Raw genomic sequence first — 21,203 nt, forward strand, 5'->3', positions numbered from 1 at the left:
GTAGCACATGTCCGTTGAGCATTTTGATCACAATAGCCATACATCAACACGATATCGACCTTCTACGCAATTGGTAAACGGTCCATTTTAACACGGGTAATGTATCACGAAGCAAATACCGTCCGCACTGGCGGAATGTTACGTGATACCACCTTCATATACGTTTGTGACTATTACAGCGCCATCTATCACAAAGCGAAAAAAGTGGTCCAACTAAAACATTCATATTTCTTTACGTACTACACGAATATGTAATGAAAAAGGAGGGGTTCCTATTTAAAAAAAAAACGGCAGTTGATATCCGTTTGACCTATGGCAGCGCTATCTAGCGGGCCAACCATAGCGCCATCTGGCTTCCCCCATCAAGCTAGACGAGTTTCGTTCTTTGTAGTTTTTTCGTTTGATGCTTATTTCGTGAGATATTTGGCCCGGTCACTATCAATGGACCACCCTATATATATATATATACCAAAGGAAATTTTGGAATAAGAACTAAAGCTCAAGGAGAAGAAACAAAACCCTTGAGGTTTGCTGACGACACTGTAATTCCGTCAGAGACAGCAAAGGACCTGGAAGAGCAGCTGAACGAAAGCAAAACAAGGAGAATGGAATGTAGTCGAATTAAATCAAGTGATGCTGAGGGAATTAGTTTAGGAAACGAGACACTAAAAGTAGAAGATAAGTTTTGCAAAGTTGAGAGGATATAAAATGCAGACTGACTATGGAAAGAAGAGCATTTCTGAAGAAGAGAAATCTGTTAATATGTTATACAGATTGAAGTGTTAAGAGAGTCTTTTCTGAAGGTCTTTGGAGTGTAGCCGGGGATGGAAGTGAAATATGGGCAATAGACAGTTTGGACAAGAAAAGAACAGAGGCTTTTGAAACGTGGCGCTACAGAAGAAAGCTGAAGAATAGATGGTTAGATCACGTAACTAATGAGGAGGTACTGAATAAATTTGGGGAGTCAAGAAATTTATGGCACGACTTTATTAAGAGAAGGAATCTGTTTACAGAATACGTTATGGGGCATCAAGCGATCAAGTTAGTATTGGAAGGATGTGTGGCGGGATAAATTCATTGGGGGAGGTCAAGAGATGATGACAATAAGCAGATTCAGAAGGATGTAGGTTGCAGTAGTTATTCGGAGATGAAGAGACTTGCACAGGATAGAGTAGCGTGGAGAACGAAAATTCGGAAATTAATGAGGTTTGTGGAAGACGATGTAGGCCTCACAACGTCAGGGGTATATAACATATCATGTGAATATGGGCAGTTTTATGTTCAACAGACACCGCGCACTATTGAGGAGCGCCGCGTACAGTAGAAGAGGTGTTTCTGTCTACGGTACCTTCAGAAATCAACATTAGCAGAGCATACTCTGGAAAGGGGGACACCGTATTGTATTTGACGCGACGTCTCATTAAACGGACAATTGGTTTTCGGAACAGCTTCATAAAAGAATCGACAGAGATAAAAATTTGTGACAACGCCCTCAATAAAGATGACGATCTGTAGCGAAGCATAGCTTGAGACCTGCTCATTGGACAGTTGAAGCGACGGAGCGGGTGCGCGACGGAAATGTTGGCATATTTGGCGCTGGAGTGGACACCAGTCACGTCACAGAAGGGTGTATAAGGACGGCAGCAGCAATCACACATCACTTGTCAATGGCCAAGGTGCACTTGGCGGAAAGCTCGTGGTTTTTAAATCCCTGGAAGCCCGACAGAATTTTATAGCTACACTGTACGTTATTGTGTTTTTGATGACTTCCCTGTGTTATTGCCAGTTTGCAACAAGCGGGTCAAATCTACTGTTGCAGGGTATTTCCGCCGCGCGCCAGCTCCGTGTAATGGCTGGAACAGCTGTCGTCAGCGACTGCGGCGAGGCGGTACAATCTGAAAGCGCTGGTGTGTGCTGCCACTGTCGACGACCGTGGATGACGTCACTGCGCTGACTGCTGCCTGTCGCAGTCTGTCCCGTACAATTGTCATCGTGCCTTGTACTTCCCCTGATGAGCTCGTGCGGCTGCAGTTGCTCTGTGTGACGTGACACTCTGATGGCTCACCAAAAGGAACTGCCAGTTCAGACCGTCGTATTCATGTGCATGCAAGCTGCGGAAAAGAGAGCATATGATGCAATGCCATCACAATTATGTTGTGTAAGAACAGTTAAGCAAATCGTGTGGTTAAAAGACAAGCAGAAATCAATTACTACTGTGTGAGTAAAGGGGCACAATGACAATGTCAATGGATTGGCAGATAAAATTGCAGAAGACGCTATGAGAAAGGATCGACATGAAGAATACAGGATTCCATATTCTGACTTAGTCATTCTATTCAACAGTCGAAAAAACAACAAAGATCACGATGTTCAGAAGAATGAAAGTTACCTTTACCAATTAGAGGAAGATATTATAAGCAAATACATCCAGATGTGCCTAAAAAGCACACGTCGACGAAAATGAGAATTTCAAGAACGTTATACGCAATAATTCCTCACGTCGGACGACACTTGTACACAACTAGTAGAATAGACATGCTCACTCCTGTATCCGCAGCCGTTGAGGACATAAATCACACTACGGTCGCAGGTTCGAATCCTGCCTCGGGCATCGATGTGTGTGATTTCGTTAGGTTAGTTTGGTTTAAGTAGTTCTTAGTCTAGGGGACTGATGATCTCAGACGTTAAGTCCCCTAGTGCTTAGAGCCATTTGAACCATAAATCACATTGCCTTTTGGCCGCGTATTGAAGAAAACTACAAATAACCTCCTGAAACAGTTATACAGTACGAGTGTCGAGAGCCTCTCGTCACTCTTTTAGTAAAGGAGTCTTTAATAATCTCAAAGTTAATCAAAGAGTTTCTTAATGATATGCGTGTCTCAGTATAACATCGAACAGGCGAGCTTCGTAAGAGACCCTTTGTGAACAGTTGTAAGAAAACGTGTACAGGTTTCCACGAATGCTTAAGCGATCCCCTGAAGACGAGAAAATGTAACGTGGATAATCAGACAACAGTCTGATTTAATTTAATGTCCAAAAGAACAGATACCATCGGTGAGCATGCAGATCGTTAGAATGAAATTACAATGAAATGAAAACCCTTAGCTGTTTACAGGCGTTGACATACATCAACATGGGACAGATGAAAATGTGTGCCCCGACCGAGACTCGAACCCGGGACCTCCTGCTTACATGGCAGACGTTCCATCCATCTGAGCCACCGATGACACAGAGGATAGTGCAACTGCAGGGATTTATCTCTGGCACGCTTCCTGCGAAACCCACATTCTCAACGTATTGTCCCGCACTACATTCGTAGTGCCCCCGTCCATTATACTCATTACTCGCGGCGCGTTGCCGATTTCCGTAAGAGTTCGGGCACTGTTTGTGTATCCGGACAGAAGAAGAAGATGGTCAAGTGGCCGGTGAGCCTTAACTATGTATATATACTTCATTGTAATTTTATTCCAACGAGTGCATGGTCACCGATGGTATCTGTTCCATCCGACATGTCCGAAAGAACATAGATACCATCGGTTCGAGTCCCGGTCGGGGAAGACATTTTCATCTGTCCCCGTTGACGTATGTCAACGCCTGTAAGCAGCTAGGGTTTTCATTTCATTGTGATTTAATTTAGTTGTTGAAAGGAGAATATATAAAAATAATCCAGGTGAAGCAGGCGGGAGGGTAAGTATATGCCTAAAAATACGTGAATAGGGGAAAGACAGATGCTGCCTATAGGAAAACTGAAGAGACATTTAGAGAAATGATCGAGTTTAGATGGGTATGTCGAATAACTAATGAAGACGCGCAAGTCGCCGAAGTGGCGTAAAATCGAAAGACTTGCACCAGGCGAGCGGTCTATCCGACGGGAGGCCCTCCTCACACGCCATTATTATTATTAACTAATGAAGATGTACTGAACCAAATAGAGGAAAACAGAAATTAATGATACGAATTGACTAAAAGAAGGAATCGTTTGGCAAGACACATCATGAGGCATGGACGAATCGTCAGTTTGGTAATAAAGGCACTGTTGGTGGGAAAAAGTGTACAAGGAGACCTAGACATGAATACAGTAAGCAGGTCCAAGTGAACGTAGGCTGGAGTAGCTATTCAGAAAGAACAGGACTGTGCAGTAAATGCTATTTTAAATATCTTTGTAGCTGCCAGATAAGTCGGAAAGCTAGTTCCTTTCTTTTAAATCTCTAACTCTGCCCAGAACATATTCGTCCTTTCTGTGCTACGTTAGGAGCATTTTTCATTCTGGTGTGTCTGTGAATAACAAATGAAAACAAAAAAAAACAACACTTCAATCTTTAACACTTTCTTCTTGGAAACATGTCCCTTAGCAAGCCTCAGTAAAGTGTTTAATCACGGGTCAAAACCACATATAATAACGTGTGTTTCGATTAATTTTGCCACAGATTCTGCTCAGGTTACAGTACGTTTTGCAGACAAAGTGTCAGTTATTCTAGTAAGCTGTGCTCATCTGCCGCCTCCCTTCCCTCACGTATGCTTTCCAGCCCGCCTCGTCTTATCTGAGCGACGCCCCAGATGACGATATCGTCTGCTGCGGCCAGCTGCCGCGGAAAACGCATCTGTCCCGCCAGCCAGCTGCCATATGTCAAATGCTCAGTGCTCGGCCTGTGCTAATTAACCAGCCACTAGCGGTAACTCTTCTCTTGTTCAGTCGCGAGTGCTTTTATGTCGCTGAGGGAAGACGTCCCAAACAACAAGTGTAAAATCGAAATTCGACAGCTGATACATTCTAGGATTTTGCCACTTATCGCTCTCTACATTATTCCTAATCCTTTGTCTGAGTCAGCAATGCTAAGAGGTACCATGGTTTCGGGATTTCTCGGCGTATTTTAGTGCAGTCATATTTACTCTGCAAAGGTATTATTGTGAAATTCTTCCTTCTCATTATCTTGTATTTGAAATTAATTATCATACTGATTGAAACGAGACTAGATGAGTGACTTCACGACTTTCCATCTGTTTAAGTACTTAAATGGTTAAGGATTTATTCAGTGTTAAATAAATGGTTTTAAAGCTATGGTGCAGCACTGATGCCTGTGATATCACGACTCAAAAAAAATGGTTCAAATGGCTCTGAGCTCTATGGGACTTAACATGTGTGGTCATCAGTCCCCTAGAACTTAGAACTACTTAAACCTAACTAACCTAAGGACATCACACACATCCATTCCCGAGGCAGGATTTGAACCTGCGACCGTAGCGGTCGCGCGGCTCCGGACTGAGCGCCTAGAACCGCGAGACCACCGCGACCGGCCGATATCACGACTCAAGGTTGCGCATTGACCTGCTGATAGTGGCCAATAAAAGCACAGACACGCTCATAAATCAAGTCAGAGATTTTTCTGGAAGCAAAATGTCGTGAGATTATTATAATTGTATATTTATTCGGGATTTCCATGGCGCTTTTACAGAGAAGCGCCAAAGAAACTAGCATAGACATACTAATTCAAATATAGAGATATGTAAACAGGCAGAATACGGCGCTGCGGTCGGCAACGCTTGTATAATGCAAGTGTCTGGCGCAGTTCATTGATCGGTTACTGCTGCTGCAAGGGCAGGTTAACAAGATTTAAGTGAGTATGCACACGGTGTTATAGTCAGCGCACGAGCGATGGGACAGTACCTCCGAGTTACTGATGAAGTGGGGTTTTACCGTACGACCATACCGTAAGTATCAGGAATCCGGTAAAACATCAGATCTCCGACATCACTGCTGCCGGAAAAAGATACTGCAAGAACGGAACCAACGACAACTAAGGAAAATCGTTCAGCGTGACAGAAGTGCAACCCTTCCGCAAATTGCTGCAGATTTCAATGCTGCGCCATCAACAAATGTCAGCGTGCGAACCATTCTACGAAAGGTCATCGATATGGGCTTTTGGAGCCGAAGGTCCACTCGTGTACCGTTGATGACTGCACAACACAAACCTTTACGCCTCACCTGGGCCCTTCAACGCTGACATTGGACTGCTGATGACTGAAAACATGTTGCCTGGTAGGACAAGTCTTGTTTCAAATTATATGAATCCGTGGACCGTGCATGTAAGCAGTGGAATGTTCAAGCTCGTGGAGGCTCTGTAATGGTATGGGGCGTGTGCAGCTGGAGTGATATGGGACCCCTGATACGTCTAGATACGACTCTGGCAGGTGACACGTACGTAAGCATCCTTTCTAATCACCTACATCCATTCATGTCCGTTGTGCATTCCGACGGACTTGAGCAATTCCAGCAGGACAATGCGACACCCCACATGTCCAGAATTGAAACAGATTGGCTTCAGGGACGTCTTCTGAGTTTAAACACTTCCGTTAGCCACCAAATTCCCCAGACCGGAAGATTATTGAGTATATCTGGGATGCTTTGCAACGTGCTGTTCAGAAGGCATCTTCGAGAGTATCGGCAGCTGAAAGGATTAGGGAAGCGTCCTTTTTCTGCATCTGCTGCGAGGAGCATAATGAAGAAGTTCGAATCAGCTGGAGAACTGGGCGTCGCTCCGGGAAGAGACCGACGACCGGTTGCACCACAGGTGGCTGATGAAATCGCTGTTGCCATGGCAGACAACGATGCGCGCAATTCCCGATCGTAGGGCAATGCGCTTGCTGTGTCACGACAGTTAAACATCCCGTGGTCCACTGTACGGAAGGTGCTTCGAACCATTCTCAAATGATATCCGTACAAGATCCATATCGTATAGCAGCTTGCACCACAGAACGCACAACGGCGCGTTGACCTCGCTCTCCACGTTCTTGCAAGGATCGAAGTTAACGAGGGCTCGCCCTGAACCATCCTATGGACAGACATAGCTCATTTTTCTTTGACGGGTGAGGTGAACACACAGTCCTGTCGACTATGGGGATCTTCATCTCCAGTCACTGTGCATGACGTTTGTCTGTATGGTGAGCGTGTCGCCGTATGGTGTGGCTTCACGGCTACGGTGATCATTGGCCCATCCTTTCTTGAACAGGTTGGCGCTCAAGGTACAAAGAAGGCCAGCGTTATTGCTATATGCTACGCCAGCATTTCATACCCGCCATACAGTGGAGAGACGAACTGAATTCAACAGTTTTCATGCACGATGGGGCCCCAACACACATCGCTCTTGAAGTTCACCGTTTCTCCGAAACACTTTTAGCAAACTATCGATTTATTAGCCGATCATTTCCAAATACTTGGTCGGCACGATCACCTGACCTCACTCCCTGTCATTTCCAGTCGGGGGGCTACCTGAAGTACAGGGTTTACCAGGGGACCATTCACACGTGTGCTGATCTGAAGCGCATCATATCAAGAGAAGTAGCCACTATGTCTACGGACATGCTTCGTTCTGCTGTGCAGCATGTAATCCTGCGCTTTCAGACTCTTCTGGACTCTGATGGGCGCTATATTGACCCCTTTTGTAGCAGTAATTGTACCGGTATGTAATGGTGCGACGTAGTGTAGCAGCACATTTAAAGTCTTTCAATTGAATTGATTGTGCATTATTTCTCTTCCCCATGTCCTTTACATTAATGCTGCCAAGTTTGGTACTCGTGGGGTAATTAGTTTCCGTGTTACAACGTGTTTAATAGGGAAAGTTTCATTAGACTGAAACTCCAAAGAAACTGGTATAGGCATGCGAATTCAAATACAAAGATATGTAAACAGGCAGAATACGGCGCTACGGTTGGCAACACCTATATAACACAACAAGTGTCTGGCGCAGTTGTTACATCGGCTACTTCTGTTACAATGGCAGGTTATCAAGATTTAAGTGAGTTTGAACGAGGTGTTATAGTCGGTGCACGACCAATGGGACTCAGCATCTCATATGTAACGATAAACTGGGGATTTTCCCGTACGAGTGTACCGTGAATATCACGAATCCGGTAAAACAGTAAATATCAGACATCGCTGCGGCTGGAAAAAGATTCTGCAAGAACGGGACCAACGACGACCGAAGAGAATCGCTCAACGTGACGGAAGTGCAACCCTTGCGCAAACTGCTGGAGATTTCAATGCAGGGCCATCAACAAGTGTCGGGGTGCGCACCATTCAACGAAACATCATCGATATGATCTATCGGAGCCGAAGTCCCACTCGTTTACCCTTGATGACTTCACGACACAAAGTTTTTGCCTCGCCTGGGCCCGTCAACACGGACATTGGACTGTTGGTGACTGGAAATATGTTGCCTGGTTGGACGAGTTTCGTTTTAAATTGTATCGAGCGGATGGACGTGTACGGGTATGGAGACAACCTCATGACTCCGTGAGCCCTGACTAACAGCAGGGTACTGTTCAAGCTGGTGGAGACTCTGTAATGGTGTGAGGCGTGTGCAGTTGGAGGGATATGGGACCTCTGATGCTTCTACATTCGACTCTGATAGGTGACACCTACTGTCTGATAACCTGCATCCACCCATGTCCACTGTGCATTCCGACGCACTTGGTAAATTTCAGAAGGACAATTCGACACCCCACATGTCCCAAATTGCTACAGATTGACTCCAGAAACACTCTTCTGAGTTTAAACACCTCCAATGTCCACCAGACTCCGCAGAGATGAACATTATTGAGTATGTCTGGGATGTCTTGCAACGTGCTTTTCAGAGGAGAAGTCCACTCTCTCGTACTCTGCCACATTTATGGACAGCCTTGCAGGATTCATGGTGTCACTTCCCTCCAGCACTACTTCAAACACTAGTCGAGTCCATGCCATGTCGTGTTGCGGCGCTTTTGCGTGTTCGCGGGGGCCCTGCACGATATTAGGCAGGTGTATCTGTTTCTTTGGCTCATCTGTGCATAACCACCTGGTACACGCTGGAGTTGAAAAGTATCTTGTTGTGGTGTTTTTTGATATTAGCATCCATGTGATGCGTCATGTGATAAGATGCTGCAGTAGTTTAGTAGTTAATAATTTTTATATTCTATTACAACAAAAAAGTAGTATCTTTCATCATAATGATCATATAGTCATTCTTGAAGTTGCAATGAGGTCTATGTTTGCTTGGTATTCCGTATCCTGCTCACAGGATCTGTAACGTATAATTGTGGCTGTTCAATTCTGTGACATCTGTGAGCTGCTCTGAATACTAACCCAACGGCTGTGGCGCTGTCTGCTTGTGCCGCGGGAGAAGAGTTGACGTCGGGCGCAGCTTAAGAGACAGCGCTCCGTGCCGCGTGCCGCTTTCCAGAACGGTCTCAGTTCCTGTCTAGTGGCTAACGAGCAAACATCTGGTAGACAACCTGCGCCGTGCAGACACAGTTTGCTTCATGTCTCGACCGAGTGACAAATGGGTCACGTCAGCGGATTTTCCAGCTGTCGTATGATTTTGAGGCGTGGTCTGATCTTCTTTCAAATATATCGGACTCTTTGGTTGCATAGGAAACTGTTACGAGTCCAGGTGCACTGGATTATGGTCATTTGCTGGTCTTTGCTTTTACCAAATTAAGGGGGTGATTGTGTTTGGTACAAATTATTCTTGTCCATTGCAAATCGATAGTGAAAAATTTTGTGTAACTTGTTCGGTCTATTGAATGGCCGTTGCTATTTTCTTTCAAGAACGATTGGTAAGTATTGGTTACTGTTTTTATGGCCCTTGGTCTGACTGTTATATAATTTGTAGGCCCACATTGAAACTGAAGTGTTCCTTCACGCCTCTGGCAGTTACTATTTGAAGTTGGTTTTATGTGACCGCCAGCTTGAAATTGAAACCATATACGAGAGTTTTAATATTGGTGTTCTTTTAAAAACCAATGTGCGCATATTATACAGTTAATTCTTTTAAGTCTGGTCTTGCCAATTAACTACTAGCATAAATTTTTGCAAATTCCTTAACCCTATGTAAGTGGTGCTATCTTATATTTTTTTAATTATTGCGTCTTGGGATTATTATCAATTCTGACAATAAATTTTTAAGGCTGATTGGAGGTTCTTTTCTTGACTAGGTTTTGTTTTAAATGTATCCTTTTTGTAATGATAATAATTATCTTTTAATGTCTTTGCGCACTCCTCTCAACCTGACACCGCCACTCCCACCTAGTGTCGCATTTTGATAGCAGAGCATGGTTGCAGGTGTGGTCAGCGGTGTGTATAACTGGAATTTTAATAAGTAGTTTTTCTGCGATTATTTTGCTTGGTAATTGCGTTCCAGAATTTCTGCGAGGGAGTTGCTCGTTTTGCAGGGTTGTGGAAGAAGGACATTATTTATGAACTGTCCATGAGAGGTTGCACCGTTTCCGGAATCGCAGCTGAGGGAGGCGTCTGACTGCACTGTGACAACACCTAACTTGGAATTGCTCGAGGTAGGTTGTGCCATTGCCATTTTTCAATGTGTGCTAGGGGATATAGTTTCGCTAGTATCTTTCTTCGAAATGGCTAGCCATCACGCCCACAAATTAGTAGAACTGATGCACGTGTGGTGCATTACACTAAGAGTGTTAGAGATTTTCATATGATCAACACTGCGTATGTGCGGTGTAAACAGATGCTGTAACTAGTTCACGATTTGGACGTGAGGACGCAGAGGATAATAAGTTGTGCCAGTGGAAAGAGTGGGCGTCTCCATGGAACTGGTGTCTAATGTGCAAACTACCCAAGGACTGTGTACGTGTTTCTCCGTGATTTTTTCCAAATTGCCTAACCCTCTAGTGCAATTGTTGCTGGAAGGGGGAGCATTGCAGGTGACATACAGTGAGGAGGTTGAGCAATCACTTTATCTCGTGTTTGCAGTATCGTGGTGAAACGTGTGGCCTGAGTGATGAGCAGATCCTCTGTCCGGTGATCCTGGGGCGTTTGGAACAACCTTTGAAGGAGGTGATGTGGAATAATTCGATGTTTTCGGAATTTAGGCAATTAATATGTAGGAAATATTTGTCTGCATGGACGCACCATCAGCTGATAGAAAAGAATTACTTATTGGAGAACCGTCTGAAGAGAGTCAACGACTCTGCTAGAGGTATGTGATTCGATTTTCAGGAACATGAGATTGTTTACAATATTTAGGAGGGAATGCGTTCTGGTGACAGGTCTAGTGTCGCTGTAAGCCGGAAACTGAGCCGTTCCTACATTTAGAAAGTTTAATTTCGGAGGTGGAGGCATGGACCATGCTGATACTACTCAAATAGGAAGCAGGGTAAGGAGTCAGCAACCATCTGAGACCCAGGCGTCAGTTGATAGGTCACGCTTATCTGACATCAGATGAGCTGAGAAAAAGGTTAATTGACACCTGGCGAGGAACCCATGTGATACATGACATCAGAGGAAGGGCGCCTTGCCCTGGGTCCCGTTTTGTAAAAGCATCATTGTCAAGATTAGTTAAAGTGTGCCGCACATGTGTCGAAGTTTTAATAGAGAACCCATATATGCTTTTTTGGAGTCCAGGAGTTCTCTGAGCCTGCGTAATGAAGATTGTCGTGTGGCAACCTATGCAATGTGCAAGGTACCCGCGCTCGCTGGCCAGAAATTTCTGGGGAAGTTCCCGTTAAGGCCTAGATTCAAAATTTTGCACTGGTGATTACAGCCAATCGGGCTTATAAATTGTGGGTTACCGCTATTCTGAAGAACGGTTTTATTCGACATGCGCGGCCTAATTCCAGACTGGAGGACACACGAGTTTTCTTTCGGCTTTGACAGAGCGCATGTCTATGATTTTTTTGTTCCTATTCCCGTTATACCATTTTCTGCTGCTGTTGACATTATCCTACACTGACCAGAAAGCTTCGTGTTCTTTCCATATCACTTCACTCACCCCTACTATATATCTTGACTGTGCCTTTGCTTTCCCCTTAACAGATTTTCTACCTTTCCTACCACGTTGAAACTTCTGACATTTAACGCCCCGACTCGTAAAACATTATCTTTTCGTTGGTTATTCAATGCTCTTCCCAAGGTCACCTCCCCTTTGGGAGTCTCCTCCTGAAGATCCGAATGGGGGACTATTCCGGAATCTTTTGACAATGAAGAGATCATCAAGAAACTTTTTCAATTACTGGACAGACGTTCTGCGATTACACGTTAAGTGTTTTTAAAGCAGTGGTTGCAATGGCCTTCTGCATCCTCTGGCCGTTGATCATTGCCGATTCTTCCGCCTTAGGGGAATTTCCCACCCCAAGGACAAGAGAGTGCCCTGAACCTCTGTCGGCTTCTCCGCCCTCTTTGACAAGGCTAATCAAAGACGCTACCCTTAGACCGTAGGTGAATACTTTGGGCCTTAATCAGGTTTATTACCGGATTTCACTGGCAATGAAATCAAAACTTGTATTGTTTCTTTCCACTGATTTGGCCTCCTACGCGGACCACGGTCCTTTTTAGAATTTTTAAGGAGGTTTTATTTATCCAAAGTTTCGGTTTGTTCGCCACTACCTTGAAAACCCCGTAATTTTCAGTTAAGACTTTGAGGACAATCTTGAGCATACTAGAGAAGTGCTTCAGCATCTGCACGTCGATGGGTTCACTTTTAAGCTATCAAATGTGAGATTTCTGTCAACTGAGATTTTCTTTTTGGGGCACCTAGTTCCAGTCATGGTGTCGGAGAAGATCACAGCTGCACTGAGGCGATGCAGTCATGTCCCACCCCTAAAAATGGTTCAAATGGCTCTGAGCACTATGGGACTTAACTTCTGAGGTCATCAGTCCCCTAGAACTTAAAACTACTTGAACCTGGCTAACCTAAGGACATCACACACATCCATGCCCGAGGCAGGATTCGAACCTGCGACCGTAGCGGTCACGCGGTTCCAAACTGAAGCGCTTAGAACCGCACGGCCACACCAGCCGGCTGTCCCACCCCTGAAGAAGACGAAGGGAGTAGAGTGTTATATCGGCATGACCAGTTCTTTTAGAAAATGTATTTCCAACGTGCTCAGCTCGCAGCACCGTTAATGGTCTCAGGAAAAAGGGCTGGAAATTTGGGGGGGGGGTCGATTGCACATCCCAGAAAGCAGCATTCAAGGCCTTGAAAGTGGCTTTGCCAAGTGTCCTGGTGTTGACTAGGCTGGGGTTTAATAAGAAGGGGTTTATAATTGAGAGCAGGTTTTGCGGCAATCCTTTTGCAGGGGGCTAATGGTGGTGTCCTACTGCTAAAGCTTCACGTGCCCTCCCCTCGTTTGTAGCCAAATATTCTGTATACTGGCTAGATGCCCTGGAAATTTTATTCGTGTTTCAGAAGTTCTAACTCTCTGCTGAACACAACCCAATCCTGTCAGAAACGGATAACCAGCTCCTCAGCTCGGTTTTCACAAGAGAAAAACATGCTGGGATGTTTTACGAGGTGGACGGTGAAGACTTCTGCATTCCAGTTCTGGGTTATGCACATACAGTATGTGTCACGGACGGTCGAAGCATGATATTTTAGGAGGCCTGAACAAAATGAATTGGGCGCCTGAGACTATAGCCTTCCCAATATCAACAGAGTGCCCTCTCCTTTTTAAACATGTTGGGGGAGAACAACATTCTGACCTGGAGGTGATTGAGCTGAAGGAGAGAGGAAAGGGGAGACTTTAGGCCGTTTTCTGTGAAGGGGAACATTCTGTGTTGCGCCATCGAAGAAGCCATGGTCATGAAATAGTTTTACCCAAGGATTTCGTACCTCTCGTGTTTAATTGTTATTATGAAACCTATAGTTGGTCATCTGGAGGGGAGCACTCGTAGAATGCAATGGACAAATAGATTAGTGGTTCTTATCAAGTCATAAGATGTGCGCTATTAGAAAGCCAGTGTTGGATACTCGCTGGGGTTCCTGGCATCGGAAGTTGCCTGTCAGTCCATGGAGAGGATGTACGTTGGTTATGTGGGGCCCTTTTCATGTTCGTGAGATGGGAATCACTACATGCTCTGGACCTTGGATGCGTTTACGCATTTTTGCTGGCTGGTCCTGACATTTACACTGCCTCCCAGATTATGATGAAATGCCTTCAGTCCATATTCGGGACCTTTGACTCATGTAGGGTTTTAGTTACAAATCAAAATGGCTCTAAGCACTATGAGACTTAACATCTGAGATCATCAGTCCCCTAGACTTAGAACTAGTTAAACCTAACTAACCTAAGGACAGCACACACATCCATGCCCGAGGCAGGATTTGAACCTGCGACCGCAGCAGCAGCGCGGTTCCGGACTGAAGCGCCTAGAACCGCTCGGCCACAGCGGCCGGCTTTTAGTTACAGAAAATACTTCTAGCTTCACCTGCATCTTTCCGCAATTTCTGGTTTGAAACAGGTTCTAGCCACACCACAACAGCCTGGTGAGTGGGTGAATCAGAGTTTGCGTGCTGGCCACATCGCTGCCAACATACGGACCACACTTGTTTGGATAGTTCCCTGCCATGGCTGAGACACGCAGTCATGTTTGAGATATTTAAACACCAGCCGCCCTTATGTTCGCCTTAAGGCCGAACTCCCTCTTGCCTAATAGATATATGGATGAGCTTCTTCCCGAGAAAGTTGACGCTGCGCAGATTTGAGCTAACTAGAAGTACACGAGAAGGCACCTGACTCTCGCCAACGAAGAACTGGAGTGCCGCTATAGTGCTGAGAGGCAACTGATCTCATTAAGGTCAGGTGACAGAATTTGGAATAAAAATTTTGCTGCAATGAAGTGTTGAGGGGAGGGGGGGGGGGGATGAGGGGAGACGAGGTAATGGAACAATCTTTGACCAGATTTTTGGGTCCAGTTCAGGTCCTCAAATTCGTGACGCCAGTCACATTGCTTGATAGATATTCTCAGACCAAGCGAACTTTTACGGTTCGTATTTCACAAACCAAGCCCTCCCAAAAGTTCGTGCTTCCCAGTAAGCATTAAGTTTATTTAATGTTGTACAGAAGGAGATGAGCCCTGCTTCGAAAGTTGGCTTTAGACTGTTTGCCTTATTGTAAATTAATTGTGGAATACTTCTTGAGAGACTGGGGGATCGCTTTGTCGACGTGCAATGGTATTTGCTTTTGGAAGCCTTATGACTCGTACATTTCAACCTAGATTCAATGCTCTTCCTTCCCTCTGGACATTCGGGTGAGACGGAGGCGGAGGTGGGGTTAGAGTATGTGAAGCCGCTTTGAATAGCTGCCCAAAGGCTCCGACGCAGTCTGCACGAGCTGCTGGAGTAGTCTTGACATAGGCCGCAACTACTGATATGGCGCTACGTGGCTCGCTTGGCATTGCCGCTATACGGGGCGATCTCAGTTCCTGTCGAGCGGCCAAAAAGCAAACTTACGGTGAACGACCTTTGCCGTGCGGACACAGTTTGATACGTGTCTCGACCCGGCCACAGGTGGGAGCCAACAATCAAAAAAAAAAAAAAAAAGGTTCAAATGGCTCTGAGCACTATGGGACTTAACAGCTGTGGTCATCAGTCCCCTAGAACTTAGAACTACTTAAACCTAACTAACCTAAGGACATCACACACATCCATGCCCGAGGCAGGATTCGAACCTGCGACCGTAGCAGTCGCGCGGTTCGGAGCCAACAATCGATTTCCCTACCGCCACGTCTCATATGTTTATCTTTCAACTGTATTGAATATTTTGGCTCGCTAGAAATCTGTTGCGTACCAATGTGCGCTGCGTTCCAGACGTTTGGTGAACTTAACTTTTGCCAAGTTAAAAGGTTATTGTGTTTGGTACAAATGCTTCCTAGTCGTTACTAATAGGTAGGGAGAGATTCTGTCTTCGCTTGCGTAGCTTACTGATGCAGATTCTTTCAAGAACTATTGTAATTTTTGGTTACTGTTTTTATGGTCTATGTTCTGACTGTTATGTATTTTGTTATCCCACATTCAAATTAAAATGTTCCTTCTCACCTCTGGTGGTTATGATTTGTAGCCAGCTTCGTGTGGCTGTAGACTGATTTGAAGCCATGTGTGAGAGTTTTAAATAATAACGTTGTTTTAAAAGAAATCTGGATGACGTTATAAACCTACGATCTCAAGGCCAATCCTTTCGATTCTGGTCTTGCCAGTTAACCATTGTGAGAGTTTTTTAATAAATTATTGTGGGAATTTTTTATAAATTGTTTGAGAACCCGTTAAGTGGATCTACCTCATGCTTTCATTTTAAATGATTGTGCACTGTGGTTATTACCCAATGTGGTAATAAAATTGTAAGGCTAACTAGGATCTTGACTGGGTTTTGTTTTAAACGAGTGCTTCTGTGTTGATAATAAAAAAATGAAATGTTTCTGCCCATGCCACTCACCTACCGTCACATTAATTTCGGTGAAATATATAATATCATCTATTATTTCGTCCCTCTTAGCTGCCAATGTGCCATTTCCACCAGCCAGGTGCTGACGCTACGACCTTGATAAGTCTGCATCCGACCACTCAGCCATGAACTCTACCGGTATTCCTCCGTAGCCGTTGCAAGCCGCAAAAACACTCTCATCAGTGGCTCTCTCCCTTCGAACTGCGTTCGCATAATGTTAACAGATTAGCATTCATATTCTGCCTTCTGAATGTACAGCTACTGTAGTCATATTCCGTAGTTGGAACTTAATGCATCTGGCGGGTAATTTCAGTCAGTGAGGCATTTCTCGTGGATTATCCGCCTGAACTATGTCCTGCAATTAGATGTCCCACCGAAGATAGATGGTCAGCTGATGCTCATTATCGGATGGTATTTGATTTCATTTAGAAAATCTATCTCAAACTTTACTGTTGGGTTGTAACTTAGTTATCTGCTGCAAGCCCGTACTGCTCAATATTACGCATTATCAGTCCCTTCATGCCCGACGGTTGTGGGAAAAAAATGAATGAAATAAGTTTAGGGTTTAATGTCTTGTAAACGAAGTCCTCATTAGTGACAGAGTACAAGTTCGGAACAGTCAATGGTGGGTCTGGGAATAACCCGAGTCGTTTTGAAGTAATTGTCTCATTTTCCTCGTTAAATGAAGTAAGTGAAACACAGAATTTCTTAGTGTGGAGGAGGGCACGTGAATTTGAACCATGATTCTACCGAACTTGTCTCCAATGCTCTGACGACTACTCCAGTTCGCTCGATTTCAAGCAAAGCGCTCTATCAACCATAGTAGATCAATTCATACCGAGAACGTAATAGTGTCACAGAAGTTATAGGTTTCCCGTTCTGGTTCAAAAGGCTTGCAGATAACGGCAATATATTAATTCCTACACAATTTTAAATCAATAATAACCTCGCACGTTAGCGACCGATTTGAATGACACTTCCGTTCACAGCTTCCCACCCAGCTACATTTACCATAGTTAAAACTAGTGCTGCCAAATAACGCCACAGCGTTCCAGTGTGCTGTGAAGCTATCATGACTGTGATGTAGCTTATCAGTCTCGCGCTATTCGTCCACGAGACTCACAGGTAGATGCCGTGTTTCTTGACTTCCGCAAGGCGTTCGTTACAGTTCCCCACCGTCTTTTAATGAACAAAGTAAGAGCATATGGACTATCAGACCAATTGTGTGATTGGATTGAAGAGTTCCTAGATAACAGAACGCAGCATGTCATTCTCAATGGAGAGAAGTCTTCCGAAGTAAGAGTGATTTCAGGTGTGCCGCAGGGGAGTGTCGTAGGACCCTTGCTATTCACAATATACATAAATGACCTTGTGGATGACATCGGAAGTTCACTGAGTCTTTTTGCGGATGATGCTGTGGTATATCGAGAGGTTGTAACAATTGAAAATTGTACTGAAATGCAGGAGGATCTGCAGCGAATCGACGCATGCTGCAGGGAATGGCAATTGAATCTCAATGTAGACAAGTGTAATGTGCTGCGAATACATAGAAAGAAAGATCCCTTATCATTTTGCTACAATATAGCAGGTCAGCAACTGGAAGCAGTTAATGCCATAAATTATCTGGGAGTACGCATTAGGAGTGATTTAAAATGGAATGATCATATAAAGTTGATCGTCGGTAAAGCAGATGCCAGACTGAGATTCATTGGAAGAATCCTAAGGAAATGCAATCCGAAAACAAAGGAAGTAGGTTACAGTACGCTTGTTCGCCCGCTGCTTGAATACTGCTCAGCAGTGTGGGATCCTTACCAGATAGGGTTGATAGAAGAGATAGAGAAGATCCAACGGAGAGCAGCGCGCTTCGTTACAGGATCATTTAGTAATCGCGAAGGTGTTACGGAGATGATAGATGAACTCCAGTGGAAGACTCTGCAGGAAAGACGCTCAGTAGCTCGGTATCGGCTTTTGTTGAAGTTTCGAGAACATACCTTCACCGAAGAGTCAAGCAGTATATTGCTCCCTCCTACGTATATCTCGCGAAGAGAACATGAGGATATGATCAGAGAGATTAGAGCTCACACAGAGGCATACCGACAATCCTTCTTTCCACGAACAATACGAGACTGGAATAGAAGGGAGAACCGATAGAGGTACTCAAGGTACCCTCCGCCACACACCGTCAGGTGGCTTGCGGAGTATAGATGTAGATGTAGATGATGCGGCTCGCCACGAATTCCTCTCCTGAGTTAACCTCTTTAACTCAGAGTAGCACTTGCTATCTACGTCCTCCGTTATTTCCTGGATGTATTCCATTCTCTGTCTTTCTTTACAGTTTTTGCCTCCTACAGCTCCCTCTAGTACCATGGAAGTCATTCCCTTATGTCTTAACAGATGTCCTATCATCCTGTCCCTTTTCCTTGTCAGTGTTTTCCACATATTCCCTTCCTCTCTAACTCTACACAGAAACTCCTCATTCCTTACCTTCTCAGTCCATCTGATTTTCAACATTAGTCTGTAGCACTACATCTCAAATGCTTCGATTCTCTTTTGTTCCTATTTTGCCTTAGTCCGTGTTTCACTGCCATATTACGCTGTGCTCCAAACGTACATTCTCAGAAATTTCTTTCTCATATTAAGATCTATGTTTGATACTAGTAGAATTCTCTTCGCCAGGAATGCCCTTTTTACCAGTGCTAGTCTGATTTTGATGCCTTCTTCGCTCCGTCCGTCATTGGTTACTTTGCTACCTAGGTAGTAAAATCCCCTAACTTCATTTACTTCGGGACCATAATTGTAATATTAAGTTCCTCGCTGTTCTTATTTATGCTGCTTCTCATTCCTCAGCAGCTTGTATTTCCGTATTCTGCATTTCCCTTGGCATTTTTGTACTTCCTTCTTTCATCGATTTCTTTCAAGGATTTCTCCTGTTATCCATAGTTTCTTCGCAGTTACCCTCTTTGTGTCTATGTTTTTCTTTCCAATTTCTGTGACTGCCCTTTTTAGAAACGCCCATTCCTCTTCAGATGTAGTGCATGTTGAGCTAGTCCCGATTTCTGTATCTACAGCCTTAGATAACTTAAAGCGTATCTCATCATTCTTTAGTACTTCCGTATCCCACTTCTTTGCGTACAGATTCTTTCTGACTAATCTCTTAAACTTCGCGTACTGTATGACACTTTCAATATACTCATATATTTTCTGTATCTCTTTATCTCCAGCTTGCGAGGTCGGAATGTGTAGCTGAACTATGGTTGCCTGTGTTGGTTTGCTGTCGAGTCTGATAAGAACAACTCTATCACTCAACTGTTGAAGATCACATACTCCCTGCCTTACCTTACAATTCATAACTAATCCTTCTCCCGTTGTACCCCTTTCTGCTGCTGTTGATATTACTCTGTACTCTGACCAGAAAGCCTTGCCTTCTTTCCACATCACTTCACTCATCCCTACTATACATCCAGATTGAGTCTTTGATTTTCCCTTCTCAGATTTTCTAGCTTCACCACCACCTTCAAGCTTTTGTCTTTCCACGCCCTGACTCGAAATTGACTACTTTTATACAAGTATATCGCCACTTTGGTCTTAACGCAACTGAGCGATGCTGATCTATCACAGTTTCAACTGAGATGCAGAGCAAAAAGCGACACTAAAGACTGCTCAAGCGCTCTTCACACTGAAGTGTTACAGAAAAGAAACATCTGGAGAGACTTACCGTGACTTCCTGCCAAGCATTTCTGAAAGGTTACAGGCACTGATGGTGTTAAGGGGTGGACATTCGTGACACTGACACGGCAAATGTTCCAGGAAAGCGATTCCATTCTAGTTCTGGGTAGAACTTTTGCCGCAGGTGGTATAAATATATACACACGCAGTTAGAAAAAAAAGAGTGACGTATAATGATTGGAAACGTTTTCAACTCGCAATCTTTCACGTGATTCGCTTACCGTAAACAGTAAAGCTTGATTCAATACTAGAAATGACATGCTACATTGGTACAAACGCCGTGAAAGGCGGTATGAAGAACGCTACGAAGTGTCAACTCATGCTGGTCTTCGTGGGTGCATTTCATGTTTCAGAAAGCGAGATCTGCTGGGAAAGAAGGCAGGAGACTAGATTCTGTAGTTTAACGTTGCGTCTTGATGGGGACGAGATCTCTAGAGACGGAGAAGTAGCTCCGATATACAATGTGGCGAAGAAAATCGAAGATGGTTATATTCAACGAATCATACGAACTTCCATCTTAAATTTTGCGAGATAAAAGGAAACTTCAGATCTCTGACCACCTGGACGGGAGATGTCGCTGTCCACGGTGCCGCACGCTCTTACACTTATCAGTCGATTATACACTAAAGAGCCAAGGAAACTGGTACACCTGCCTAATATCGTTAGGGCTCCTGCGAGCACGCAGAAGTGCCGCAACACGACGTGGCATGGACTCGACTAATGTCTCAAGTGGTGCTAGAGGGAATTGACTCCATGAATACTGCAGTGCTGTTCATAAATCCATAGTACTACGAGCGGGTGGAGATCTCTTCTGACCAGCACGCTACATGGCACCCCAGATATGCCCAATAATGTTAATGTCTAGGGAGTTCGGTGGCCAGTGGAAGTGTTTAAACTAAGAAGAGTGTTCCTGAAGCCACTCTACAACAATTCTGGATGTGTGGGGTGTCGCATGGTCCCGATGGAATTGCCAAAGTCCGTCGGAATGCACAATGGACATGAATGGATGCAGGTGATCAGACAAGATGCTTACGTACGTGTCACCTGTCAGAGTCGTATCGAGACGTATCAGGGGTCCCATTTCACTCAAACTGCACACGCCGCTCACCATTACAGAGCCTCCATCAGCTTGAACGGTCCCCTGCTGGCATGCAGGATACATGGATTCATGATGTTGTCTCTATACTCGTACACTTCTATCCGCTCTATAGCGAGATTCTTCGACCACGCAACATGTTTCCAGACGTCAGCAGTCCAAT

This window comes from Schistocerca piceifrons, chromosome 1 (assembly GCF_021461385.2).
Source record: "Schistocerca piceifrons isolate TAMUIC-IGC-003096 chromosome 1, iqSchPice1.1, whole genome shotgun sequence".
NCBI lineage: Eukaryota > Metazoa > Arthropoda > Insecta > Orthoptera > Acrididae > Schistocerca > Schistocerca piceifrons.